Source organism: Camelus ferus, chromosome 14 (assembly GCF_009834535.1).
Source record: "Camelus ferus isolate YT-003-E chromosome 14, BCGSAC_Cfer_1.0, whole genome shotgun sequence".
Lineage (NCBI taxonomy): Eukaryota > Metazoa > Chordata > Mammalia > Artiodactyla > Camelidae > Camelus > Camelus ferus.
This window is the reverse complement of record NC_045709.1, coordinates 46,276,616-46,304,417: the sequence shown is the minus strand read 5'-3', so window position 1 is coordinate 46,304,417 and position 27,802 is coordinate 46,276,616.

Below are 27,802 nucleotides of genomic sequence, written 5' to 3'. Positions count from 1 at the left end.
TAAATTCAGATTTTTTTTTCTGCTTCGCATGTAAGATCCTTGTAACAGTACATTCTCTCTTCCTCTCAAATCTCCATTTTGGCTTTTACGAGCACTATAAATACCCAATACATGTTTAGTACTGGTGCTTTAAATATATAGTTTTCTTCCACAGTAAATACAGTAAGAAAAATCTACCCTTCATTTATTCCACTTGCAATGTTATTTATTTATTTATTTAGATTTCAGTTTCTGACCTCTTAACATATTCCTTTTGCCTAAGGAACTTTTTAACATTTGCAGGGTAGGTATGCTGCCATTTTATTCCCCAGTTTATTGTTTTATTTTGTTTTGTTTTTCGTCTGAGAAAGTCTTTATTTTTCCTTTACTTTGAAGGATGTTTTCACTGGGAATGGAATTCTAGGTTGACACAGTTTCTTCTTTTAACAGTTTAAAAGTGTCACTTTACGGACTTCTGCCTTACATGATTTATGATGAGGAGTTGACCTAATTCTAGGATTCATTTCTCTATAGGTAAGATGCTTTTTATCCTTTTGTTGTCCTCAAGATTTTCTTTTTTACCTGTGATCTCAGCCGTTTGGTTATGATAATGCCCATGGGGTGTGTGTGTGTGTGTGTGTGTGTGTGTTGGACTTTATCTTATTTTGTGTTTTTTGAGCTTTCTTAGATTTGTGGTTTGGTTTCTACCATGAATACTTGGAAGCTATCAATCATTATTTCTTCACACATGTGGCTTCTGCACCATTGTCTTTACCTTGTCTTTCTTGAATTTTGATTACATGAATGCTACAAATGTTCGATACTTTCCCAGAGCTTTTGAGTGTGGTCTTCAGTTTTTATGTTGTTGGATTTCCTTTCAGTCTTTTGTTTTCTTTATGTTTTAGAATGAGTACTTCTTGTGTGTAATCAAATTCACTGATTTTTCCTGGGCTATGTCAAGTCTTCTAATGGACTAAGAAACACATTTTTCTTTCATGTTAATTTGATTCTGATTTGTACCATTCCATGTGATTCTTAAAGTTTCCATTCTCTGCTGATATTCACCTGATCTTATGTCATTTTTTCCCTTAGAGCCTTTAATATATTATTTATTGTTATTTTAAATTCCTTTTCTGATAATTCTAGCATAACAATAATTTTTTATTCTGGTTCTGATTATTATGTTCTGCCTTTAGACTCCATTTTTTGTTTTGCCTCATGATAAGCCTCATATTTTACTGTATAACTATTTTTTGAAAGCTGGGAATGTTTTATAAGATAGGAGAAACAGAGGCCAATATATGGAAAGCAAAGAGAAAGACAAAAGCTTTCTCCTTTCTTGGCTTTTATTGCTGGGATTTTTGTTAATCTCTTCAGGAGGTTGGATGTGATTAAATTTTATTGTTGCTGTAGTTACCAGAGGTGAAGTTTATTGTTGGGATTGGTCCCAGAGAATTCAAATTCCTATAGTAAAACCTTGTTTTCATCTCCCATTTGGCTTTGTGTCTTCCTTTTGTGTTTCCTTCCAATGAGAAATCAGTCTCTTGTGCATTTCCTACTGTAGTTCTTGCTATTTTCACTTAAGGCTTGTTAGTATCATTAATGAGTAGTAGTAGAAGGGAAAGTTCTCTGACTTTCTTCTCCAGTTTCTCACCAAGGCGTGTATTACAACCCTAGTTTCAGCATTGTGGTTCTCACAAGAATTCCTCCACTCTAGTGGTGGACTAAATTGGTAGTTTGTTAAGATGGTAAGTCTGGAGAATTATTTTTGGAATGCAGGAAGCAATTAGTTCTTTTGCCAAATATTTTTGGGTTTTTTGCTTCCACATAGAAGATAAAATTGTATTTTCTAGTTCCCTTGTGGTTGGTTGAAGACAGTAGAGGTGATATTTTGGACCAGGTAATTGCTGGCTAGAAACACTCTAGAGCTCTCTTTTATCACTGGAATAGCTATTAGTCAAGTTTAAGATTGTGGCTGCTCTGTACACCTAGGTTCTGAAGTGACTATTACTTACCATAGTGCCTACTGACCTTGAAAGTACAACTAGCATGAGAAAGAAATCAAATTTTGTCATTGTAAGCTACTGGGATTTTATGATGTTTTCCCCTATATAATAGCATAATCTAATCTACACTGACTTGTCAAGGGAAAAAGTCAATAGTTTAGATTTGGACATTTTAAATTTGAGATATGGATATTCATCTTATAGTTTGATGATTGAGTGCAAATTTCACAGTGGAGGTATGAGTTGGAAATAAATTAGAAAAGCATCAACATGTAGAAGATATTTAATGCCATGAGAGCAGAGGATATTACCTAATTAAAGATTAGAGAGAGAAGGCCAGAATTTTCAATATTTACGAATCCATATATAAAGAGAAAAGTATCCAATCAGATAATAAAAAACAGATTATATTTTGATGGCCTAGCAGTTAAAAACGTAGAGTGTTTTAAGGAAGGTTAGAGCAGCCATCAAATACAAGTTTTACTAAAAATGTCAAAAAGATAAGAATTAAATATGTCACTTGAATTTAATAGTGTATAAGGCATTAGTTACCCTATGAAAAGTAGTTTTAGAGATAAAAGAATAAGCAAACTGAAGCAAGGAAAAGAAGGTGAGAAATCAAATTATTTTCATTGTTCTCTGACATCAATTATATTAGGCATTAGTAATATACATGTATATTTACATTATATTTATATGTACTTGTGCATATATGTTTAGATCACATATATGTATGAATTTACATATGTATATGTAGATACACATTTATATAAAAGTGTATGTATGCACATAAATTTATGTGTTTATATGTGTGTATATAATTCAGGTAGCAGTATTGCTAAACTTTATGCCACTACATGATAAGCATTTCTCCATAATCCTGTTGAAAATGAGAGTTTCCTCACTTTTAAGCAGGCTTTCAAGTAGGCACTGTCCTAAAGTCCACAATTCCACTGACAAATCTATGCAAGAGAATATAGGCTTTCACTACTGCTTCTCCTCTTAAAGTTTTCCCAGCCCCTACTCAATGCCTCATCCCAAAGCCACTCCCTAATTTTAGGCAGAATCCTGATTTATGGTAATAAAATCTGTATTTGTTATATATTGATGCACAGTGGCTTTTAAAAATGAATATTTACTACCTCACAGTTTCTGTGGGTCAGGAATACAGAAGTGACTTGGTTGCATGTCTCTGACTCAAGGACTACCAAGTAGCAGAATTCAAGCTGTCAGCTGCAGCTGCAGGTTTATCTGAAGGTTTGATTGGAGAGGAATATACATCCAAGGTCATTCCCACAGTCTTTGGCAGGCCTTGGGACCTTGCCGTGTGGTCCGCTCCATAGCACTAACTACTTCAAAATGTGGCAGCTGGTACCCCTAAGGGTGAGTAAGCCAAAAGAGGCGGAGAGAGTGAGCACAATCAACACAAAACTGCAGCCTTGTATAACCTAATGTTGGTAGTAACATCCATTACTTCATATATCATATCATGTTCATTAGAAGCAAGTCACTAAATCCAGTCTATACTCAAGTGGACAAGACTATATAAAATTGTGAATGCCAGTAGTTAGAAATCACTGGAAATTGTTTTAGAAACTGCCTAGGACAAAAAGGAATTTCTAATCGTACAGATACTCTTTTACATCAGGAGTCAACAAAAGAAAAACAATATTCTTTCAGCTGTTATTTATATAAAACAATTTTTCTTTCAGCTATCCAAGTAAAGGTAGGCTACTAATATTTCTCAATAGCAATATATAGAACACATAGGATATGGAAATTCATCAAAGATTTTGACATTGTGAACCCTCACAATTGCAGAATTGTTTAATTTCACATATTTTTGTGTGTCATTGGTATTTTATAGAGAAGTAAGTATAGTTAACATCAGTGATGACTAGCCAAATTCCATTTTAGATAGGCCTATGGTATGCTAGAAAAGAAAACCAGGAGATGCATAGGTAAATTACCAGCTGTTTTCTATTTGTTTAAAGTATTCAAACTAAACAATTTGTATCACTATGGGTTCAATCATTTGATTGTATTACTACTGAGAAGTAATACATAGTTCCATGAAGTTGTAATGGAATTTACCGATTTCATCACAATCATAAAAAAATTGTTGTTGGTTTCTTGAGTAATAGCAATCTCACTTGCCCTGACTTTGTCTACTAATTTAAGGAACAAGCTGATATTAATTATTTTGCCATCAGACTTCTGGTAAGATATATAAACAGCATCCCTCAGTCCAACTATTTTGACACATTTTAAATATATTGCTTGAAGTTGGCAGGGTCATTGATTGCTACTATTTGGGTTTGACCCCTCTCCATACACATTCTACAATTTATCAAGCATGTTGATGAGAATACCATGTGAGATGGTGCCAAAAGGTCTTAGTAAAATCAGATTTGTTAGGTTTTTTTCTTTCCTCTTATCTAAGAAGCGTGTCATCCTGTCATCCTGCATGAGCAATGCTTTCAAGTTGAACAAATTTGAGATAGGAAGAACAAATATGCTGCCACTAGACATACTTTATAAAAGCTTGACTAATGCTTAATGCTGAATGTACTGGAAAGATTGCTGACATGAACTATTTTCACCTTGTGGAATTTAATTCTTCTATTTTTTTTTTTCATCCTTAGTGGAGATTGAGAATGAAATCTTCACCCATAGTGTATAAAATTTACAGTTCCCTAAGCAAAAGATGGTGACCATAAATTTTTTCCTCATTATTCCTTCTGTTCCAATATCCTGGTCACTTACATCTATGAATGCATTATGCTTTCAGTATGATGCATATTGGTGTTGTTTGACAGCTTTAGCTGACAGATGAGGACATCCTAGAGACCATTCAAGGTCTGATGCCCTTGGATAAGGCTGAGAGGTAGATGGCTTGCAGTGTGTGGAAATTGGCTTATATTTCTATTGTAGCCCACGAAAATAATCACTACCCTGGCTTTGTAAATATCCCATTTTCCACCATTGTAATGGACAGTGTAATAACTAATACCACATAGACTGATTCTCCAGCAGGACATCTAACATAAGTAAAGAAACCACTGAGTAAATAATTTTTTTAATTGTTCCAAATTTTTTATTCTTCCATCTTCACCCAACTTAGATAACTTACTAAATAAGATAAGGCAGAGACTATGTGTTGCCTAATGGCTGACCAGATAATTTATCTGAAAACAGCAGCAGCAGCACGCAATAATAGATAGTCTGAAACACCACTGAAACAAAATTAGGTAAATTCCTTTATTAAAAAACTTTATTCAAAATAATGTTCATTTTTTAAATTATGAATAATGTTTATCTCAGGAAAATATAAGGCTTGCCATGTTAGTTTTTTATATAGCTTTATCATATCACAATAATCCTTTTCTTTGAAACATGCTTAGTTAATACTTTCACAGTGCACATATTTATATTCCTTCCTTGGCTTACAGCACTGTTAGCTCTACTTTGATCATCTTTTTCTCCTTATATTACCGTTTTGATAACAATTATTTTAAATTCTAGTTATAATTATTCCAATGCTAATCACTGTGCTTAACCTAAATATCTTTGTTTGCCTATATATGTAGCGTGTAATCTTTTACTAATTTGTTTATCACTGGGAAAAGAAGAACTGTTCATAATCTCTAAACTACAGCAGGAAGAAGTGCAAGCTGGTGGTCATAAATTATGTGTGATGAATTATAATTTTTTAATTATATTATATATAATAATTATATTGTGGGTTTCATAATTTCTTGGCACAAAATATTGTCTAAAAATAAACATGTAAATAGAAAAAGTAATATGTAAAAAATGTTTAGTGGTTCTGAAAAGAATGTTAAGAGTGGTTTATAAATAAATAAGTCAAGGAATATATAACATAACTGAAAGTAAGCATCCTTGCCGAAAGTTTATTTATTATTGTACGTAACGGGTATTTTACCAATGTTGATAGAAGAAGATATATTATTTTGTTAAAAAATATTTTAGTTTTTGCTTAACACCAGCTATGTTAGACAAAATGCTACTAAGATAATTTTTCTATTTAACATAATTGAAATATAAATTAATCTGCCCCCAATTCTAGTCTAAATAATTTGGATTTGGGGATAGGAGATGATATCTAATAGTATAAATTATTATATTTATTACATATTTTTAAAGTATATTTAAAGTACTGTTCACCTACAGAGACCTAGTAATAAAATTATGGAGATACAACAACTAAGACTCTAGTTCAGTAGGGAAAAATCAAGTTCAAGAAAAACCAAATGAGCTATTTTGAATCAAACAAGATAAAAAAGTCAGAAGAAGGAAGCTCATCAAATTCAGTAGTTTTTAACTCTGTCACTAGGTGCTAGGATTTGGGCCTTATGATTAACTTCCTTAATTTAGGAGTTCAGATTGCAGAAAAGCAGAGGTCTCTAAAGTCGAGATTCTCAAACCTGGAGTTTGAAATAATGGGAAGCGCCAGAACTCATTTTTCTTGATTCTTATTCAAATTGATATGCCCTATATCACTATTAATAATCTAGTAAAAGCCAACAATATTCAATTAAAAAAAAAGAACCCTTCCTGGCCAAGATTTGAGGGAGTTTTTGTAAATGAAACATTTTCTTTCCTCAGTAGAATCCATTATTTCATAATAATGAACAAAATTAAACTGAGTTTTTGACTTTGAAAGGTTTTACAAAACATACAATTAAAACACTAAAAATGATGAGGTTTAAGAAAACTGGATGATAAATGTGTTTAATGAAATTAAGTGAAAGATTAAAATTGACTCATACAGATGATAAATGTATTCTAAGTGTTTTGTATTATAGTCCATTATTAAGAAAACAACACTTTGAGTTTATAATGTGACTTACGGAGGAATGAATTTCATAACTAAGAGGAACCACTCAACAACTTATAGGTACTCTGCTACCAAACCACACACATTTTAACTTGTTATTTTTTCAATGTGACGAAGAGAGCTTTTTTAGAGAAAATAAAAAATTTAATAATTCTCAACAGTATTTGATGCAGTTAGTGGAGCTGCTTGATAGTTATGAAGAATAGCTGAGACACATACATCCCTAAGGAAAGTATTCTCTCTAAGGAAAGTCCAAAGGGGTGGTGTTAATTGATATAAGATCAAAAATACTTACAGAACAGAGTAAGACAAAAAATCAAGAAATTTAAGTAAACTCAAAATGATATCTTTAAAAAAGAAGAATAGATCATGCATGAATGCTTAAAAGCCCTTGATAGTATTGAAATATAATCTATCTTCAGTTTTCAATAAACAGACAATTTCTGGTGTTATGGTATTTATAACTGATAACATAAAAATAGACTTAAAATGGATCCAAATTGGAAAAGAAGAGGTAAAAGTGTCATTATATGCTGATGACATGTTACTATATATAGAAAACCCTAAAAGGTCCACAAAAAAGCTACTAGAGCTGATTGAAGAATTCAGCAAGGTAGCAGGTTACAAAATTAACGTTCAAAAATCAGTTGCATTTCTTTACACTAACGATAAATCAACAGAAGAAGAAAGTAAAGTAACAATCCCCTTTAAAATAGCGCCCAAAGTAATAAAATATCTGGGAATAAATCTAACCAAGGAGGTGAAAGAATTATACACAGAAAACTATAAACCATTGATGAAGGAAATTAAAGAAGACTTTAAAAAATGGAAAGATATTCCATGCTCTTGGATTGGAAGAATCAATATTGTTAAAATGGTCACACTGCCCAAGGCAATCTACAGATTTAATGCAATCCCTATCCAATTACCCAGGACATATTTCACAGAACTAGAACAAATCATAATAAAATTCATATGGAACCATCAAAGACCTAGAATTGCCAAAGCATTACTGAAGAGAAAGAAAGAAGCTGGAGGAATAACTCTCCCAGACTTCAGACAATACTATAGAGCTACAGTCATCAAGACAGCATGGTATTGGTACCAAAACAGACATATAGACCAATGGAACAGAATAGAGAGCCCAGAAATGAACCCACAAACCTTTGGTCAACTCATCTTCGACAAAGGAGGCAAGAATATACATTGGAATAAAGACAGTCTCTTCAGCAAATGGTGTTGGGAAAACTGGACAGCAGCATGTAAAACAATGAAGCTAGAACACTCCCTTACACCATATACAAAAATCAACTCAAAATGGATTAAAGACTTAAACATAAGACAAGATACAATAAACCTCCTAGAGGAAAACATAGGCAAAACATTATCTGACATACATTTCAAAAATTTTCTCCTAGAAGAAATAAAAGCAAGAATAAACAAATGGGACCTAATGAAACTTACAAGCTTCTGCACAGCAAAGGAAACCAGAAGTAAAACAAGAAGAAAACCTACGGAATGGGAGAAAACTTTTGCAAGTGAAACCGACAAAGGCTTGATCTCCAGAATATATAAGCAGCTCATACGACTCAATAAGAAAAAAATAAACAACCCAATCCAAAAATGGGCAGAAGACCTAAACAAGCCATTCTCCAAGGAAGACATACAAATGATCAAAAAGCACATGAAAAAATGCTCAATATCACTAATTATCAGAGAAATGCAAATCAAAACTACAATGAGGTATCACCTCACACCAGTTAGAATGGCCGTCATTCAAAAATCCACAAATGACAAATGCTGGAGAGGCTGTGGAGAAAGGGGAACCCTCCTGCACTGCTGGTGGGAATGCAGTTTGGTGCAGCCACTATGGAAAACAGTGTGGAGATTCCTCAAAAGACTAGGAATAGACTTACCATATGACCCAGGAATCCCACTCCTGAGCTTGTATCCAGAAGGAAATCTACTTCAGGATGACACGTGCACCCCAATGTTCATAGCAGCACTATTTACAATAGCCAAAACATGGAAACAGCCTAAATGTCCATCAACAGGTGACTGGATAAAGAAGAGGTGGTATATTTATACAATGGAATACTACTCAGCTATAAAAACTGACAACATAATGCCATTTGCAGCAACATGGATGCTCCTGGAGAATGTCATTCTAAGTGAAGTAAGCCAGAAAGAGAAAGAAAAATACCATATGAGATCGCTCATATGTGGAATCTAAAAAACAAAAACAAAAACAAACAAACAAACAAAAACAAAGCGTAAATAAAGGACAGAAATAGACTCACAGAAGGAGAATACAGACTTGTGGTTACCAGGGGGGTGGAGGGTGGGAAGGGATAGACTGGGATTTCAAAATTGTAGAATAGACTACACTGTATAGCACAGGGAAATATACACAAAATGTTATGATAACTCACAGAGAAAAAAATATGACAATGAGTGTGTATATGTCGATTAATGACTGAAAAATTGTGCTGAACACTGGAATTTGACACAACATTGTAAAATGATTATAAATCAATAAAAAATGTTAAAAAAAGACTTAAAATAGCCATTAACAAAACATTCCTTTAGAAGAAAACACCAGAGTATATAGAACTAATGTATTACTACAGTTACTTATATATAAATATTTAAAATGGATCAGAAAATCATACTATAAACAGAAGCTTGAGAAATGTACTTGTGCATGTGCTAACAAAATTATAACATATTCTCTATAACTTTATAAGTTTATAATACTCATTAAGGAAAAAACTCTAACAGAAAAATGAGCAACGTGCAAAATCAAATGGTCAATATATATGGAAAGTTGTTCTCATTAGTAGTCAAGGCAACAGATTTTACAATAAAATATCAATCTATGCCATTAGATTGTCAAAATTACTTTAAAAATCTATCTATTATCTATCTATTATCATCTACGCATCCATTTTTCTGGCAGTTTCTAATGCTAATTAATATGGGGATGAAAAGGGAAATGAATTTTTATAGACTCCTACTGGAAATAAGAATAGTAACAAGCTTTTTGAAAAGCCATCTGGCAATGACTATTAAAATAAATGATTTAGCATCACTGTCTTGGATTTAATTTCGTAGTTACAAAAGCGCTTGTATAGAAGGACACTTAGTATATAATACAAACTATTATTATAGCCAGTTAGCATAATCTCATTAGGTACTAGTTATTTGACTACATGTAGTACATGTGTGTTTAAATAATATATTGGAATTCTTCATATCCTCTGAGAATGATTTGAAATGAAAATTTCAAAGTTTTATGTCAGACTTTCATGAGAAAAATTAAAACAATGTGCAACAGTGTGCCTGATAAAGCACCTCTTCAATCTAGATATAATAATAATTTTAGTGCATGAAGAAACAAAAAAATGATGGGGGAAAATGAACTACCCAAAAATGCATTTTTGTCCTTAAAAATAAAAACCTAAAATGCAAGTCAAAAGAAGAATTATTTAAGAAGATAGCCTATTATGTATTTTATTATAAAGTAAATCTAAAAACTTACCCAAAATCGTGTCAAAAGGAATACTATAACTTAGAAGTTCTTTATATAGCTACAAAAGAAAGATTTTTTAAAATAATTTGTCCAAGTCATTAATACTACGAATAAGGGAATTTTTGGAAGAAATATTCTTCGAAAATTTTCTGGACTGTAATCTATTGATTAACAATATTAATGAATTATTACTTGTAAATAAAGTAATTCAGATATTCAGACATCTAGAACATTTAAGATACCCATCGCAGTGGACAAAATTATGTATTGAAACATGTTTCTTTACTTGTTATTAAGTGATTTGTCTCTCACACAGCATAGTGAATTTCACCGAAGAAGTATTTATAGAAAATGAAATCAGTAAGCAATACCATGCAACTGTCATTGACAATTCAGTGAATGTGGTTGAAGATATGTGTGGTTTAGAAATCTCAGTATATGATATTTTACTCAAATACTTTAGTTATTTTTTCAGGAAATAACTATAGAACAAAGACATAGTGGAATAAATGGTATTAAGAGTAAACAAATTGACTTTTAGTCAATTTTCTTCAGCCAAAATTAAGACTTAGGACATCAACACATTTTAAAACTATGTAGTGATTGTACAAGATGTTCAAACAAAGTAGAATAATTAGTATACTTTTCAAAAGTTCTTGAGCAAGATAAACTTTAATAATGAACTATTTGATTAACACTAGTAATATAACAGGACTTATTAACAACCAATAGTTGCTTTTAACTGGAGTAGTTTGTTGGCTAGTAGCTGCAGAAAAGTAACCAAATGCATTGCCTTGAAAATACAGTCATGTCAGAGCTGTATTTTCTGTAAGATTCTCCCATACTATACTCTGGATGGAATGTGGAAACTGTTGTGCAGCCATTCAGTGGTGATATTAGGAATATTTAATGTTACATGCAGGAATGGCACCAAGCAATAAGGACAAAGCCATAGTGTTAAATCAAATCAATGACTGGCTCCTGAGGAATGATGGTTAAGGGCTGAGAGTCGGGAAAGTGGAGGATTTTTTCAACTCAAAGCAAGAGGCATTTTCACTTTGTTGGAGATAGCCAACAAAGTATCAGCCTGAATATTAATTTTGGAAATCTGAGACAACAGAGGAAATGATTTTATCCAGAAATCCAATTATATTGATATCACTACATTTCTAGATCCCAGGTTTAAAGGCATATTTCACTCCAGTGAAAGTCTGAAGTATTATATATATTTAAAAGTAATATTAGAAACACATAAGTATATAGGACAGTAAAATATTTAAGCCCTTTGAAAGAATGTACACATTAAATTAGAACATGCAAACAGGAGTGTAGGGAGAGATGCTACCTTATTCAAAAAGAAGATGAGGAAGGACAAGAAGGGGAGGAAATGCAAGTAGAAGCGGAAGCAGAAGGAGAAAGAAGGAAGAAGGAAAAGAAGGAGAAGGAGGAGGAGGAAGAGGAAAAAAAGAGATAGAAGAGGAAGACACTGTCTTGAATTGGATCAAGTAATACACCCAAAGATACAGAAATATTTAGTACAACGTAAAGATATTTTATGCTTATTTTAATCATAATAGCATCTTGCAATTACTCAAAATGTGATAATGGTAGAATACTAAGCATATAGAAAAAAAGAATAAATGTTGAGTATCTGCTTTACCAGGTTTATACAGTTATATTCCAGTGAGGCCAATGATCAAACTAAACTTCCTTGTCATTTGAACAATTAAATACATTTTTCCCTGTTCTTGTCAAAGCTGCTTCAAATGAGAATAAGAGAAATAAGAGAAAAAATAGAAAAAAATGCATAGAATCACAATATTGAGGGAGGAGATGGCAGTTAATGGATATGTCAAAAAACTGTAGATGATAGATACTTTGGAGACAAGCAAAAGATGATTTACAAACCAACTGATTGACCGAGTTAAGTGCCTGCTGGGCCTGGGGCCAACATTAAATAAGTCACTTCATGGCGCTGAACACTGGGAATTCTCAGAAATTCAGGGCAACAGAGGTGCAAGGGAGAGGGTCACTAGTGGTTGCCTTAAAATCTGTGGAAATATTAAACAACTGGTATTCTACTCATAGTTATATGGCCAGATAAATCCCCTCATTTTCAGAATTACTGGTCACCATTTACTGCCACCTTCTTCAGTGAGGTTCTTTCATACGTTTCTAATAAACATAGATTGTTTTGCTACATTCTGCATTTCATCCTGAAATCTCCATTTCCCGGATACCTTTTTTTAAAATGTTAAGACATTCAGCTTAATTCTGTGTGCTGTAAAATTCTGTGGACTTTAACAAATCATAGTGTCATGTATCCAACATTACAGTAACTTCCTGAGTAGTTTCACTGCCAAAAAACCCTGTCTTTCACTTACTCAGCCTTTTTCCCCTCTCCACAAATCAGTGACATCTATTGGTCTTTTGACTGTTAACTGTAGTTTTGCCTTCTCTAGAATGTTACATAATTGGAATAATAACATGCATCCACTTCAGACTGGCTTCTTACACAAAGCAATATGAGTTTAAGATTCATCTATGTCTTTTTAAAGGGTTGATAGCTGAATTCTTTTTTCACCAAATAATGTTCTGTTGAATAGGAGTATCACAATTTGTTTACCCATTTGTTTATATAAAGATTTTTTTTTTTTTGCTTCTAGTTTGGGCTATAATATATTAAGTTACTATAGACATTTATGTGCAGATTGTTTTATGTATGTAAGTTTTAAATTTACATGAGAAAATACTTAGATATGTGATTGTCAGATAATATGGTAAGACTATGTTTAGCTTTGTTAGAAACTGACAAACTGTTTTCCAAAGTTTTTGAACTCTACATTCCCACTAGCAATAAATGAGAGTTCTTGTTGCTTCACATAGTCTCCTGTAATTATATTCTCACAGTTTTTGTGTGTGTGTGTATTTTTGTTTTTAAATAATTTTAGTCATTTTAATATATGTGTAGTTGCATCTCATTTTAATTGGAAATTTCCAAATCACAAATGGTGCTGAGCACCTTTCCCTCTGCTTATTTCCCATCTGTTTACCTTATTAGGTAAAATGTCTGTACAGACTTCTTGCACACTTTTGAATTTAGCTCTTTGTTATCTTATTGCTGTGTAATAGAGTTATCTGTATGTTTTGAAACTCCTTTATCACATATGGGCCAAAATTCTTCCAAAAAGAAATAATGTCAACATCTTATGCAGTAAGATGTAAACGGAGGTATATAATGTTTTCAAAGAGGCATGGGTAGCATTACAGAGTAAGTAAATTTTGAGCTGATAAATGAAGAATGAAAGTGAGGTGTAAAAAGGAGGCTAAGACCTGGTGCTTACAGCATGGGCACAATTGCTCAGGCATCAGGAAACAAGAATATTTGAAGTGCTAAATAAAAGCTTGTGTCTAAAACATGTAGAATGACAGATGAGGATGCAGTGTTTTGCAAGGGTCGGGTTTTGCTGTAGATTTTGTTTACTATTTTAAGAGAAATGAATGGGAAATCAACATCAGATTTGTTCTGTAAAATGAGTTCACTATCTTCAATTTTAACATTTACTAGATTAAGTAAAGTGTTAATGCAGGAAGATTAGTTAGGAAATGATTGCTGTTGCCCAGGTATTGATGTGATAGTAGCTTATATCATGTTATTGTCAGAGTTAAAATCAGCGAGACAGACCTACATGTTGTCCATATGAGAGAATGGAAGAGCTTTCTCCATTCAGAGCTGAAGAATTCTGATTTTGAGTTCACTGTTAAGTGTAAGCACTGGAGAAGCAGTTGCTAGGTAATATGTTATATCCTGGACCAGAAAGTGGGGGGCAGGGATAAACAAGAAGAATACGTTGTAAGGGACACCAAGGAAAGAGTAGGTTCAAGAAGACCTTAACCAGTGGTATCATATGCTTAGTAGGCATATGGAATAATTTTTATAAAGGCCAGACTCAGAAATGCTTTATATGCTGTCAGTGATGGCAAGAGGAGCCTGAGTGTTGAGAGTATTAAATAGCAGGTGCTCATCAACTATGCTGATGACTTTATCTTGCTTTGAAATAAACATTAAAGAGTGTATTATTTATGTGTGGCCATTTTTTTATAATTTTATTTTTTATTATTGAGAAATCTCCTGGATATTGAATCCTGAATTTCTTGAGAAGCGCCAGCTAAAACTGGGATATTTCTAATGAAATTATACAAAGCTGAGAGCATTGCAGGCTAAGACACATGGATTAGGATTATAAAAGTTTAGCCCCAAACTCTTCTATAGGGTACTTAGCCCTAATAGATGTGCTTGGCTACAGGTAAGGCTCCAGGATTCCTTCAGCACCTCTGTTCTATTTCTTGTTTTAAAAAGCTGGCTGAGTGAATTCTTTGGACTCTTCTCCTAATTCCCCAGTACAGATTTTCCTCTATAAATCAACATTAGAAAGAGAAAGGGTCAAAGAAAGATTAAATGAACGAGACCTCAAAGTAAAGAGAGCAATTGGCCCAAACATACCTTTGTCATATTCCAACTTAATTAAATCATCACTCAGAAACTTGGCTGTACTGCTATCTTTATCTTGGTTTCTGCTCTCTCTTTCATCAAAAAAGGATGTAGAAAGTGATAGGAAGGAAACCTTGATCCCCCTCACAGAAAGTAAGAATCATCTAAAAATATAATTACTCTAGTTTAATACTAAAACAGCACTTGTTCCATCAAGTAATATTTTTAGTGGCTTTATGGCTGTCTAAGAGTTGATAATAAAGAGCTTAAAATAATGCTTATTATTGCATATTAGTAGAAGAAATTTTCTGCCTGGATCAGAAACACACAACAGACACTGAGATACTTTTCTAGAATCTTTGCTTGCTGAGTATCCAACACTATATTTTCACTTAACAGTAACATTTCTGGAGATTTTTTATAATTTTTTGTGGTTGTTATCAGGTTTTTTTTAAGGGTTCTTAAAAAATAAATGCTCAGTGAAGTTCTACAAGGCATTTAGAAGTAATGGAACCTTGTTAATATATTAACAGCCTTATTGAATGTGGCCATAAAATTTCATCACTTCATGTTGCCATGCCTCATCTAAACTTAGGAGCCATTTAACTTGTAGCATCCAGAAGCAATTGGTTTAACACTCTTGACATATTGATATGACTCTGGACAAATCAGGCTTGAAATATATTAATATGAATTGCATTCCCCACAGTGATGTCTTGCTTCTTTCGCACTATTATTTCTCAGGTCTCCACAGTGCATAAAATACCATTATGATATATTGAGTAATGAATGTTAGGATCAGTCAACATCCATGCAACACTCAAAAGAAAATGCTAAACGGGAAAGATAATATGTGAATCTCACATATTAACCAAATAGCGTAGATACTGTATATGCTTTAAACATTTTGTTAAACATTATTTTTTTACTATATGAATTCCTCTGTGTGAGTTAGCAAAAGTAACACCTTCTGAATGTATGAAATCAGGGGAAAAAAGCAGCATTTTGTTTGAGCATATTAATTAGATAAGGCATCCTACTTGGCATGTGAGCTTGAGATTGCAAGCCTTCACAGTCCATAGTAGTTAAACTTTTCAAAACTGTCCTTAATGTTACAGAATTGTTAGAACTGTGGAATACTAAACGTGACAAAATTGTTTGTGTTATAAATTTATCTCTGCAGTTTTTTGTTGTTGATGTTGCTGTTGTTTTGTTTTGTTTTTTGGCTAATCATCCAATGTTGAATCACCAAGAAGCAAAATTTATAAGTGGAAAGTCAAGAGTTTTTGTATTTACTATAATTTAGAAGTATGATTATGAAATATCAACTACTTAGCAAAATTCAACTGAATTAATATTCATGTGTGCCTTGTATAATGAAAAGCTCAATTTATTGCCAAAATACAGAATATGTTTTAATGAAATGAGAAAAATTTCAATTCTGAATTTGCACTGATATTTTCTCATAATAGAATATAAGCTCTCTTCTTTATTAAGGAAAGTTTTCAAAACTAATTTTCACCTTGTTGAACTGAATGATAATCTAAAAAAAAATCTCTTTTTTTTTTGTCTACTTTTCAGGACTCAACATATCTAACACTCCCTTTCAAAGATTATATGCAGTATAATCTCTGATCACATAAATTACACTTAGGAGTTGCTAGGGGCTTCCGTTTCTCTGATTCTCATGTAAGAAAGACTGAATGCTTACCTTATTGTTGGCCACTTGGTCAAGAGGCTCTTTGTGCTATGGACTGAGCTGTTGTTTGCTAGGTGTGAGAAATCCTGGGCTTTTAGTCAGTTGAGAAAGGTGAGAAACTGCAGATCAGGTGTTCATAAGATATACTTGGGAAGTGAGACTAAGAAGTCATGCATGAAGGTATCGTGAATGCCAACTAAAGAATGTCGCTCAGCATCCGGTTTCATAAGCATGAAGTCACTAGCCACTGTAGTCACTGGCCTTCAACACACCTTGAAAGGAGTTCAGGGTGTGGATCAGGAATGAGGCATTCTGTGCTCTGGGAAAAACTGGCAGAACAGGCCTTTAGCTAATTAGGTATTTTCAGGAGAAAATTTTATGAACCCAATTTCTTGCGTCTTCTTATACCTAGAAAAGCATTAAAATCATTAATGTAGACATCTGCTCCTCATGACTAGTAGCAACCTGCCAAAATGCGTGCTTTATTACAAATATCCTCCCTTCACGTATACACTGACCTCCCCCCACCCCTTTGGAGCAGTTCCTCACAGCTATCTGAGAGGCTGTCTTCCAGTCTCAAATAAAACAACTCATAGCTCTCATGTTATGCATTTTTTTCAGTCGACATGAGAGAGATGTCTGAATATTTTTGCTCAGTAATTTTATTATTTGTTTTTAAGTGATCTATGATGGAGAGAGAGAGAGAGATTAATTTCCCCCATATCATATAATCTTAACCTACTAAGAATTTAGATAATTCAGCTAAGAAATAAAACCTAGTTACTTTTTAGGCTATATAGCTGGAATTATATTTTTAAGAACAGAAAAGTTAGTCTCACAGTTCTCTTTTTAGTTTAAACTATATGTATATTGTCTTCAGTTCCCAATGTAACGATTTTAAGAAATACAGTTAACACACCAGCATAAATCTAAAAGATTTCAATAAGAATTTTGATATATACACAAACTGCCAAATCATGAAAATGTAGAATAATTACATATTTCTCATTGGATAAGAGAAATTTAGAATATAGGAAAAGACAAAATAGAAATTCCATTTATATGTAAAAGTAGTCATGTAGATGCAGAGGGCAGACAAGAACAAATGAATAAAAATAACAACAAATAAATCAATATTTACTTGGTAAAGTATATGTATAATGTCTTGGATGAAGTCACAACAGGATTCCTGCCTTCTGAAGGTCTAAAGTGGTCTTGTGCTGACTCAGCATTCCAGTTGCAGCCTCTTTTATTCAGTTACAAGACTGTGAAGACAACCAGTCTTCTCATACTTGGACAAGTACATCTTGAAGCCTGTCAAGTGCAGATGGCATATGATTACACTCTAATATCCAATATCATGTCCCATTGCTATTATAAGACTCTTTAGTAAAGAAACTGTAAACTATAACTATACTTCAACGGCATTTGATTTAAATAAGGAAGTCGTTATTGCTTTCTTACTCTTCCTTGAACATGCCAAGATGATTTTGCTTCAGGCCTTTGCATTTCTCTTCTCGCTGCCTGGAATCCCTAACTTCTATCAGATGTTTGATTCTTCCTCAGATGCCTCCCTAACCTCTACTCCTGTTCATGAAATTGTATCATATTACTTTATTACATTTTATTCACATATAGCCATCTAGATATAAGACAAATAGATAATATCTGGTTGGCTGAGACCACACAGTTAATCTTCTTCGAGGAGAGAAGGCCCAGGATTGGCTTGGTGTTGGGGAATTGGCTAACTGAATACTGCATTTCTGGTCAAGTGAAGCATTTGCAGGAACACAAAAATTATCTAACTTTTAGTTTGCTGATATGGCACCCTGGTCAGGAGCAGCTTCCTCTTGGGTCTAGAAAGTTTTTTCAACACCAATATAATCTGCTTAGTAAAATTTTTTTGAAGTATTTTTATCATTGATATCCTTAGGTATTAGACCTACTTCACAATAAGTTTTTGGCTTCTTCTTGCAGGATCTGTTGGGAAATTAACGTAGAAATCTTTTTTCTTTACTTTTATAATTTTTTTATTTATAACTTTATAATTTATTTTAATTTAATTATAGTTCTTTTACAATGTGGTGTTAGTTTCAGAGTATAGCAGAGTGATTCAGTTATCTATATTTATACATACATATATATAATATGCATACATATATTCTTTTCTAGATTCTTTTCCATTATAAGTTATTACAAAATTTTGAATATGGTCCCCTGTGCTATACAGTAGGTCCTTGTTGTTTATCTATTTTATATATAGTAGTGTGTGTCTGTTAATCCCAAACTCCTAATTTATCCCTTCCCCCACCTTTCCCCTTTGGTAACCATAAGTTTGTTTTCTGTCTGTGAGTCTATTTCTGTTTCGTAAATAAGTTCATTTGTATAATGTTTTAGATTCCACGTATAAGTGATATCATATGATATTTGTCTTTCTCTGACTATTTCACTTTGTATGATAATCTCTAGGTCCATCCATGTTACTGCAAATGGCATTAGTTCGTTCTTTTTATGACTTAGTGATATTCCATTGACTATATATATGCACACCTTTATCCATTCCTCTGATGATGGACATTTTGGTTGATTCCATGTCTTGATTATTGTAAATAGTGCAGATAGTGCTGCTATGAACACTGGGGTGCATGCATCTTTGTGAATTAGAGTTTTTGCCTTTTTCCAGGAGTGGGATTGCTAGCTTATATTGCTGGATTTTTAGGTTTTTAAAGACCGTCCATACAGTTTTCCATAGTGGCTGCACCAGTTTACATTCCCTCCAATAGTACAAGAGGGTTCCTTTTTCTCCACACCCTCTCCAGTGCATATTATTTGTTGACTTTTCAGTGATGGCCATCTGCACAGGGTGAAGTGATACCTCACTATTGTTTTGATTTGCAAGAAATCTTAATAACGAGTAAATGAAAAAATAAATGTATACATAACTAACTAAATAAATATCTCAGGCCTACAAACCTATCTTATAATAGTTTACTCAGTATGAAAAACACTGTAACTTTTCTAATATTCCAATTAGGACTCCTTATACAAAATACCCACCAAGGGAAACGTGTTTTGATGGATAACAGGTATTGTTATCATACAGTCTTTCAAGGATGAAAATAAAGCAAGCTATTCATGTTAAATCAATATCAAATTATCTTCCCCAAATCTCTTTGGCTAATATTTCTGTGTATGTCTGAAAGAAACTATTCAAGGTCTTTTCATAAAATTTCCTTTTTCTGAAAATAGATGTAACGTTAACTAATTCACTTCGTATCTTCTTTATGTACTGAGAGCTTACTGAGATCAAGACATTATGCAAATCAGATAATATCAATCCTTTTTATTAAAATATTTCTGTATTTTTTCACTGTCCTACGCATAAAATTCAAACATATTAGGAAGTGTAAAAGATTGTTAATGTCACCCTTGCCTACCATTTCTCTTCATCACGTGACATATTTCTCCCCACCAAACCAATACCTACTCTGTTCCAACTAAAGTAGTCAAGATGTATGAACATGGGAATAATCATTTCTACCCCCACCTAGATTTCACTTTGGCTAGTATCACTTTTCTTCCTCAACTATTCATCTTTCAAGCCTTAGATAAAATTAATTCTCATCCATAAGGGGCTTCCTGATCTCCTTATGCATTTGTTTATGGTATAGAATTTTAGGAAAGCTAATGTGAATTTAAGAACTTTTGGTCCCACAAAATTCATGTCCTCCTTGTATGCATTACTGTATACATTCACCACATCTCAAAAGCCCAAAAAGCCTTAACCCATTTGTGAATGAAAAATATTGCCAGCCAAACAGTAAACAAAGGATGCTGTCGCCATCAACTCATCAGCAACTATCACCACCCTTGGCAGTGAGCGGAGGGAACCCAGAATGCCTACAAGCAGGCAGTCTGGCCTCTACAGCCACCATCAACAGTGCACCCTGAGGGAACTCATGATGTGGAAGAACTGGAAACTGGATCTAAATAGCTAGGTGCATATCAAAGGAATGATTTCAATGAGTCCAGACCTTTTCATCTTCCCATACATAGAAAAACACTAAATTCCTTCACTGGAGATACCCGATTTTCTTTAATTAACAGTAATCTTTTGATGTTCCAACTACCTGGTCTTTGTTGCAAAAATTCCTATATCCTAGCTTCTACCTTGCCACTTTGAAACAACCTCTTAGAGTGATCTGAGATGTTGTGTCCTGGGCTTGAGTGCTAAGAAAATCCACCAAATAAAACATAACTCTCACCTTTTAGGTTGTACATTTCATTTCAGTCAACATATTCCAGCAGCAACTCATTGTAAAATCTCATCTAAATATTATTCAAATCAGGTATAATTGAGACTTGAAGTTTAATTCATCCTGGGACAAAATTCCTTTTGACCTCTGAATCTGTGAAACCAAAATAGAATAGAATTGCAAAATAGAATGGTAAACAGGCATAGGTTATACAATCCCACTCCAAAAGAGAGAAATCAGAAAAAAGAAAGGGATACAGGTCCCAAACAAGTCGGAATCCTAACAGGTCAAATTCCATTAGATTTTAAGGTTTGAGAATAATCCTCTTTGGTGCAATGGTCTGTCCTACAGGCCCGCCGGAGTGGCAGTACTGCCTCCTGCACGAACAGGGGTAGTGGTCCTACTTCCTTGGCCCTGGGCTGTATCATCACCCCAGAAACCCTGGACTTCGTGCTTAACAATTCCTTCTCATTTTATTTTTCTTCTCTCATATTTTATTAAAAGCAACAAGGAAAGACTGGGTAGTGCATTCAAAACTTTGAATATAAGTTTCCTCACCTAAATATCCAAGTTAATCACTTGCAGGTTTTACCATCCACAAAATACTACAACACAAAATCTTTACCACTTCATAATAAGAATTATGTTTCCTCTAGTGTCCAAAACTATGTTCCTCTTTCCATCTGAAACCTCACCAGATGCACCTTGAACATCTGTATTTCTACCAAGAGTCTCTTTAAGGAAATTTAATTTTTTTAATACACACTTGAGAACTCATATAGGCACCATCCATTACCTAGTTCCAAAGCCACTTTCACTTTATATGTTTATTGAGAAAGATATTTGTTTTAAGGAATTGGCTCACATGATTTGGAGGTTTGCCAAGTACAAAATCTGCAGGGTAGGCCAGCAGACTGGAGACCCAGGTAAAAGCTGTAGTTTGAGTCCAAAGGTGGTCCACTGGCAGAATTCTCTCTTCTTCCAGGGAAGTAAAAACTGTTTTTATTAAGTCCTTCAACTGATTGGATGAGGTCCACTTACATTATGGAGAGTAGTCTGCTTTACCCAGTCTACTACTGATTGAAATGTTAATATCATCTAAAAATTACTTTAATGGAAACATCTAGAATAAGATTTGATCAAATATGGGTACCATTGCCAAGTTGACCCATAAAATTAATCATCACAGTCACTGTATTTGTTCTCTGTTGACCTTGTCAGTCAGACTCCAGTTATCCAAATAATGGTAACTAGTATCAAAACCAGTCATAACTAGAAAACAAATTATTAAATGTAAATCATATATCTTTTCTAATTAAAAAAATAAATTTTCAAAAATCATACTCTTCGGGAGAAGAAACTTTTGAAATAAATTTAGAAACTTAATATCAGAAAGGACCCATCCCTAGTAATTTGATTTATTAAAGTGGGTATCACATAATTTATTGAATGTTAGCCATTTTTATTTTCATTAATATTATCAGGTAATTCATCTTTTTCCTTATTTGTAAGAAGTTTGTTTCAGTTTTATTAGGTAGAATTGTTACCATTTGACTGCACATATACAATATATTGCATGTAAATACATATACACAATATACTACATGTTTTTAAAATTTTACGTATATGTACTATTTGTTTCTAAGAACATTTAGAGCTTTAGCTTTTTAAACTTACATAGTTATCAAAGGAATAAAGCCAACCACAAAATAAGAATTAATTCAAAAAGATACATACACCCCACTATTAACAGCAACATTATTTATAATTGCCAAGATATGGAAGCATCCTAAGTGCACATCAATAGATGAATGGATAAAGAAGATGCAGTATATATATATATAATGAAATACAACTCACCTATAAGAAAAAAGATACTTTGCCATTTACAGCTCTTCATTCATTTTTTTTCTCTTAAATAATCAGAATTTTATAACTGGCATAATCACTTCCATTGCATCAAAAAGAACAAAACACCTAGAAATAAACTTAACAGGCTGTTGGGTGGGGCTAGGTCTTGGTGCTAATGATCCAATCAAGATGTCAGCCTCCAGGAAAGCTTATGTAGATGAACACTGCCGTAATGTCCGCCACCAGCTTTTACGTTCCCTGAGTGAGCAGCAGCCATCCGCTGTGTCCCCAGAAGACCTTCCAAAACCAGCAGGCAGGCCTGGCTCAGGTTCCTATGAAATCACTGCCTTTGCCCTTGGACCTAGCACACATGAGATTCTGTGTACCCTTCCCAAGAGAATGAAGTCTCTATTTTCCCCAGTCTTGTGGGACTCCTGGAGTTAAGCTCTGCTTGCCTTCAAAACCACATGTCCTGGGGTCTCCCTCCTCCTCCCAGTGCCAGAAACCCAGGCTGGGGAGCCTGGCATGGGGCTTAGAACTCTCACTCCTGCGACTTTATTATTCTTCAGCTTGTGGGTTGCCTACCCAGGAGTATGAGGCGGGATTATATCGCAAGCATGCCCCTCCTACCATCCTGCTGTGGTTCCCTCTTTATATTTCCAGTTGAAGAAGATCTTTTTTGCTAGGTTCCAGTCTTTTTTTCGATGGTCAGTTGTGGTTTTGTTGTAGTGGCGAGAAGAGGCAAGCTCGTGGTCCTGCTACTCCACCATCTTGACAGGAAATCTTGATTTATTATTTAATATAATTATGTTAAAGGGTGTTTTAAATGAAACCTATTATAATCTTGGCAAAAACAAAAGTAAAATGATTTTTTTTTTACTCCTCTAAATTCTGTACTAATGAAAAAAATGGGAATTGATTTAAATATTGTGAAAGATTAATAAAGAACATATTTTTACTGAATTGGCTGAATAAACCAACTATGTCTTTGTTATATGTTACTCTTATTTTAATTTTCATTCGTGTTTATCTACTACTTGATTACTGTCATTTCTTTTCATTATGGTATCATTTTAAAACTCACTATTTTAGCTTTTAAAATAATTTTCTCTGACTTTTATTATGTATTATATGGTTAGAAATAGTTTTAATATTTAGCATTGATAAGGTGATGACAGCAGTCAGTGATGTTCAATGCACTTTTCAAACTTGTCCCTCATTATTCTTGCAGTGTGTTCTGACACCTGATAAATGCAAAACAACTTCAAAAGCACTTCGCCATGTAAATAACAGTGCTAAAAGCATTATTAAATTTTTTGAAATCCAGAGCTGCATTTAGTCACAATTATAGAATGAAAAATTATCAACCCTATCATCAATACTCAGCTGCTTATAAATGATGACCTACCAAAAATTCACTTAATTCTGGAAAACAATTTGCATGCAAAATCAAGTCCTGTGTGTGTATGTGTGTATGTATATGCATAGAAAGAAATAATGAAGGTAAAGAATGACTGGCAAACAGAAACTAGTGTCATTTTGGGGGTCAGTTTCTATCAGAATTAGCTCTAATATCCACCAACAGTGTTTATGAGAAGCTTTTAGGTATGCATAAATTAAAGTTTATGTGGAGTTGACTACTACCAACATAGCATGATTTTAAAGGACTATAGAAAAGGCATACAGCTGTGTCTAAATAGAACTGGAATCTGGAATTAACTGATTTTTTTCCCCTTTGATTTACAGCTTAATCCATGACAGCATTTGGTAGATGCAGGAAAGTAGGTTTTGTTAGGAGGAAGGCAAATAAAATATTATAGTTAATTCTAACTGACTTTTAAAACGTAATATAAATATATCCAGAATTGAACTGTAATTTGGCATAATACTGATATAATTAATAATATCAATATGACTGATTTCAATAAAACTTTTGATAATACTGATATTGATGATCAAATGGTTAGTGAGATTTAATTAAAACCTTCATAAGATATTGGTCCATAAATACTAATGGTGCTAATTATTTAAAAGTTATTTAGCAATAAATTAATTGTTGTATTGACTCAATCTGTTGAAACCATTAATAAAGTTGAAATTTCAATAATGGATGGAAATAAAGGACTTTACAAATGTAAACAGGATTATGAACAAATTTGTGCTGAAATGTTTGGTAAACTAAAATTCGTTAAATCAGTATCTCATTTGACAATATAAATTATTCGTATTTTGGCTGTTACCCTTTTGCTTTTTCTGTTCTATACATGGTGAGAAAAAAGATCACAAATAATTTATAATTAAAAATCTAGAGCCTAGAGTCAAAAAATAAACTGTGCAGAATAAAATGGATTACATCTTAGAATCTATGCTTGGAAAAATTAACATTGTAAAATAAGGCTATCTTTAAACAAGTAAGGAATAACCATATTTGACCCACTCTAAATATGAAAAAAACCTCATTTTGCAGATGGAATCTCCAAAATTAAAAAAAAATACAATATAGTTCTCTTTAGATAGGAGAAATCATCATATAACAGCATATAACATACTCACAAAAAAAACTGGGACCATTAGGAATGGATATTTGGATAGTCTCATTCGTATACCCAAGTTTTAATGATATAGTTAAATATTTCAGGTTCTACAGGCTTACTCATTCTGTTTGTATGTGTAATGATTTATATTTATATAGCCATTATATTGTAAAGAATCAGATCTGTGCTATCCAGTACTGTAACTATGAGCCACATGTGGCTGTTTAATTTTACATTAACTAAAACTAAACATATAGTAAATAATATTTAATTCCGCACTTCCAAATGCCATATGTCAAATGTTCAATAGCCACATGTGGCTAGTGGTTATATGTAATAGATAGAGGTGATTTACAGATGGCCTGAAAAAACTCTGTATTTATCTCTGGAGATACTTAGATATCTGTTGACTCTTGGCCAAGATAAGGTCAATAGGATTTATTATGTGTTGTTTACAGACTGAAACTCCCCCAGCAACCCCCAGACACAATTTTTTTAACTAAGAATTTTCAACCAGCCTAACCTATTTATCAACCTAGCCTGATTAAATGCCAGAGGAGTATAAAACTGTGCTTGGAACTTATGATTTGAGCACACAGGAAGCCAAGGTTACTTACACAGATCATGGTGGTTGAATACTTTGACAGAGCATAGCCCATGCACAAGTAAATACCCAGGCTACTGGAACATCAGATGTCTGTCAGAACTCTGATGCTTCCTTGCATTGTTTCTCTTGCCATATGCACCATTTTCTTTGTCTTTACATTAAAAAATCTTATGCTCTGTGGGATTTTTTCAAATATCTAAACTTGAAAAAAATCTTTGTATTAAAAATATTAGCCAGTGGTTACAGAACATTCCTGTCATCACAGAAAGTTCTAATAGACTTTTAGGCATATGTATATGTTTTTAATTTAGAAGTAACTTACAGACTAATAACAAAAACAGAAAGTGTTTTAAAATATTGGCAACATAAAAATAGCAATAAATCTAGTGTTTGAGAGAAATGTAAATTTAACATTTTCCTCTTTATCATGAAAAAATCTAAACAATCTAAAGTGAATAATTAAATGAATAAGGCTTAAGTATAAAATATAGTTACATAAAGATAATACTTAGGAAAATAACATATCATCATATTTTATATTAGAGACAAAAGATGCCAAGTAGAATTTTATAGGGATTGTGTTGAATCCATAAATCAATTTTGGGAGAATTGGCGTTTTAAAATGTTATGCCTTCTGGTACGTAAACATGGAATGACTTTTCTTTTGTTTAGGTCTTTTTAAATTTTTCAACAATTTTAGTTTACTGATTATAAACTTTATATTCCTTTTTACAAAGGTATTCCTAAGTATTGTATTATTTTTGATTCTGTTAGTCCTGACCTTTTACACTATTAGGAAGCCTGTGGTTTCTGAACTGACTACCTCTATACCATTAAAAAATTGAATGAGAATTAAATTGCCACAATAAAAAGAAAATAAACTATTGTTATGGATGGCTTCAGAAAAAAAAAAAAAAAAACACCATATCTGCTTGGTCCTTCTTGAGCAAAATAGATGTCCTATGGCCTACGTAGTAAGCCCTAATTGCAAGCAGAAAAAGAAGCAGCAGCACAATGTGTTAATGCATGCTCCTTTGTATCTTCTAAGTATGATTGACCAATGAATGAGTCTGTGCATGAGAGTATATATACATATATATTTTTCTCTTTTTACTTTTTAGTTTCAACAATAGTATAATGGGCACTAGAGATGCATTCTTTAAGTGGTAGCAAATAAATAATTAATGGAGCACAATATACACGCGTAATTAAATATGAAGAGCCAAATAGCATGGTATAAAGCTTTTAACATGGAGTAAGAGGAATTTTCCCAGTACATTGTTTTTTTCTGTGTCTCAGTGTGTCTTGAGTTGATGTGTAAAATATATCACTATAGGTTGTAATAGAAGATTTTGAAAATAAATCTACACCAGTAGAAGAATGGAATAATATCACGTATTAATCAACCATATTCAACACAAGAAAAATATTAAATAAGTTTAATATTTAATAATTGCCTAAATATTTTTATACAAGTAGAAGTTGCCATATCATTTTAAAATTTAAAACCAATAAATCAGTTAAAATATTGGGTAAGGTTAAATAGATAGATATAGATGTAGTTACAGATATAGATATATGATTTATAGAGTTTCTAAGATAGTGTTTGGAGGTAATAAGGAACTGAAATTAATATTATAATGAAAGTGCTGATGTAGAGAAACTCAGATGATAATACTGGAAGCATTTAAAAAGTCACACCGATTAAATGTATAACTATACTTATAGTATGTGTAAGCTACCTTATGTTTAGGGTTATGATAGTTTAAAACATGTTTCCAAAAAGGAATATTGTATGAGAGAGTAAAGGTGCGCTTCTTTATCTATTTCTAAACTAAAGTTATTTATCATAATTTGAAATGCATTTGGTATTATCTTAATTGTTGCCAAATTACCTTTTAATTTGGTTAAAATACAGTGTTTTATTACACAGTTCAATACTTTGAATTATTTTTTAGGAATTGTTTGTTATAGTCAATACCCTC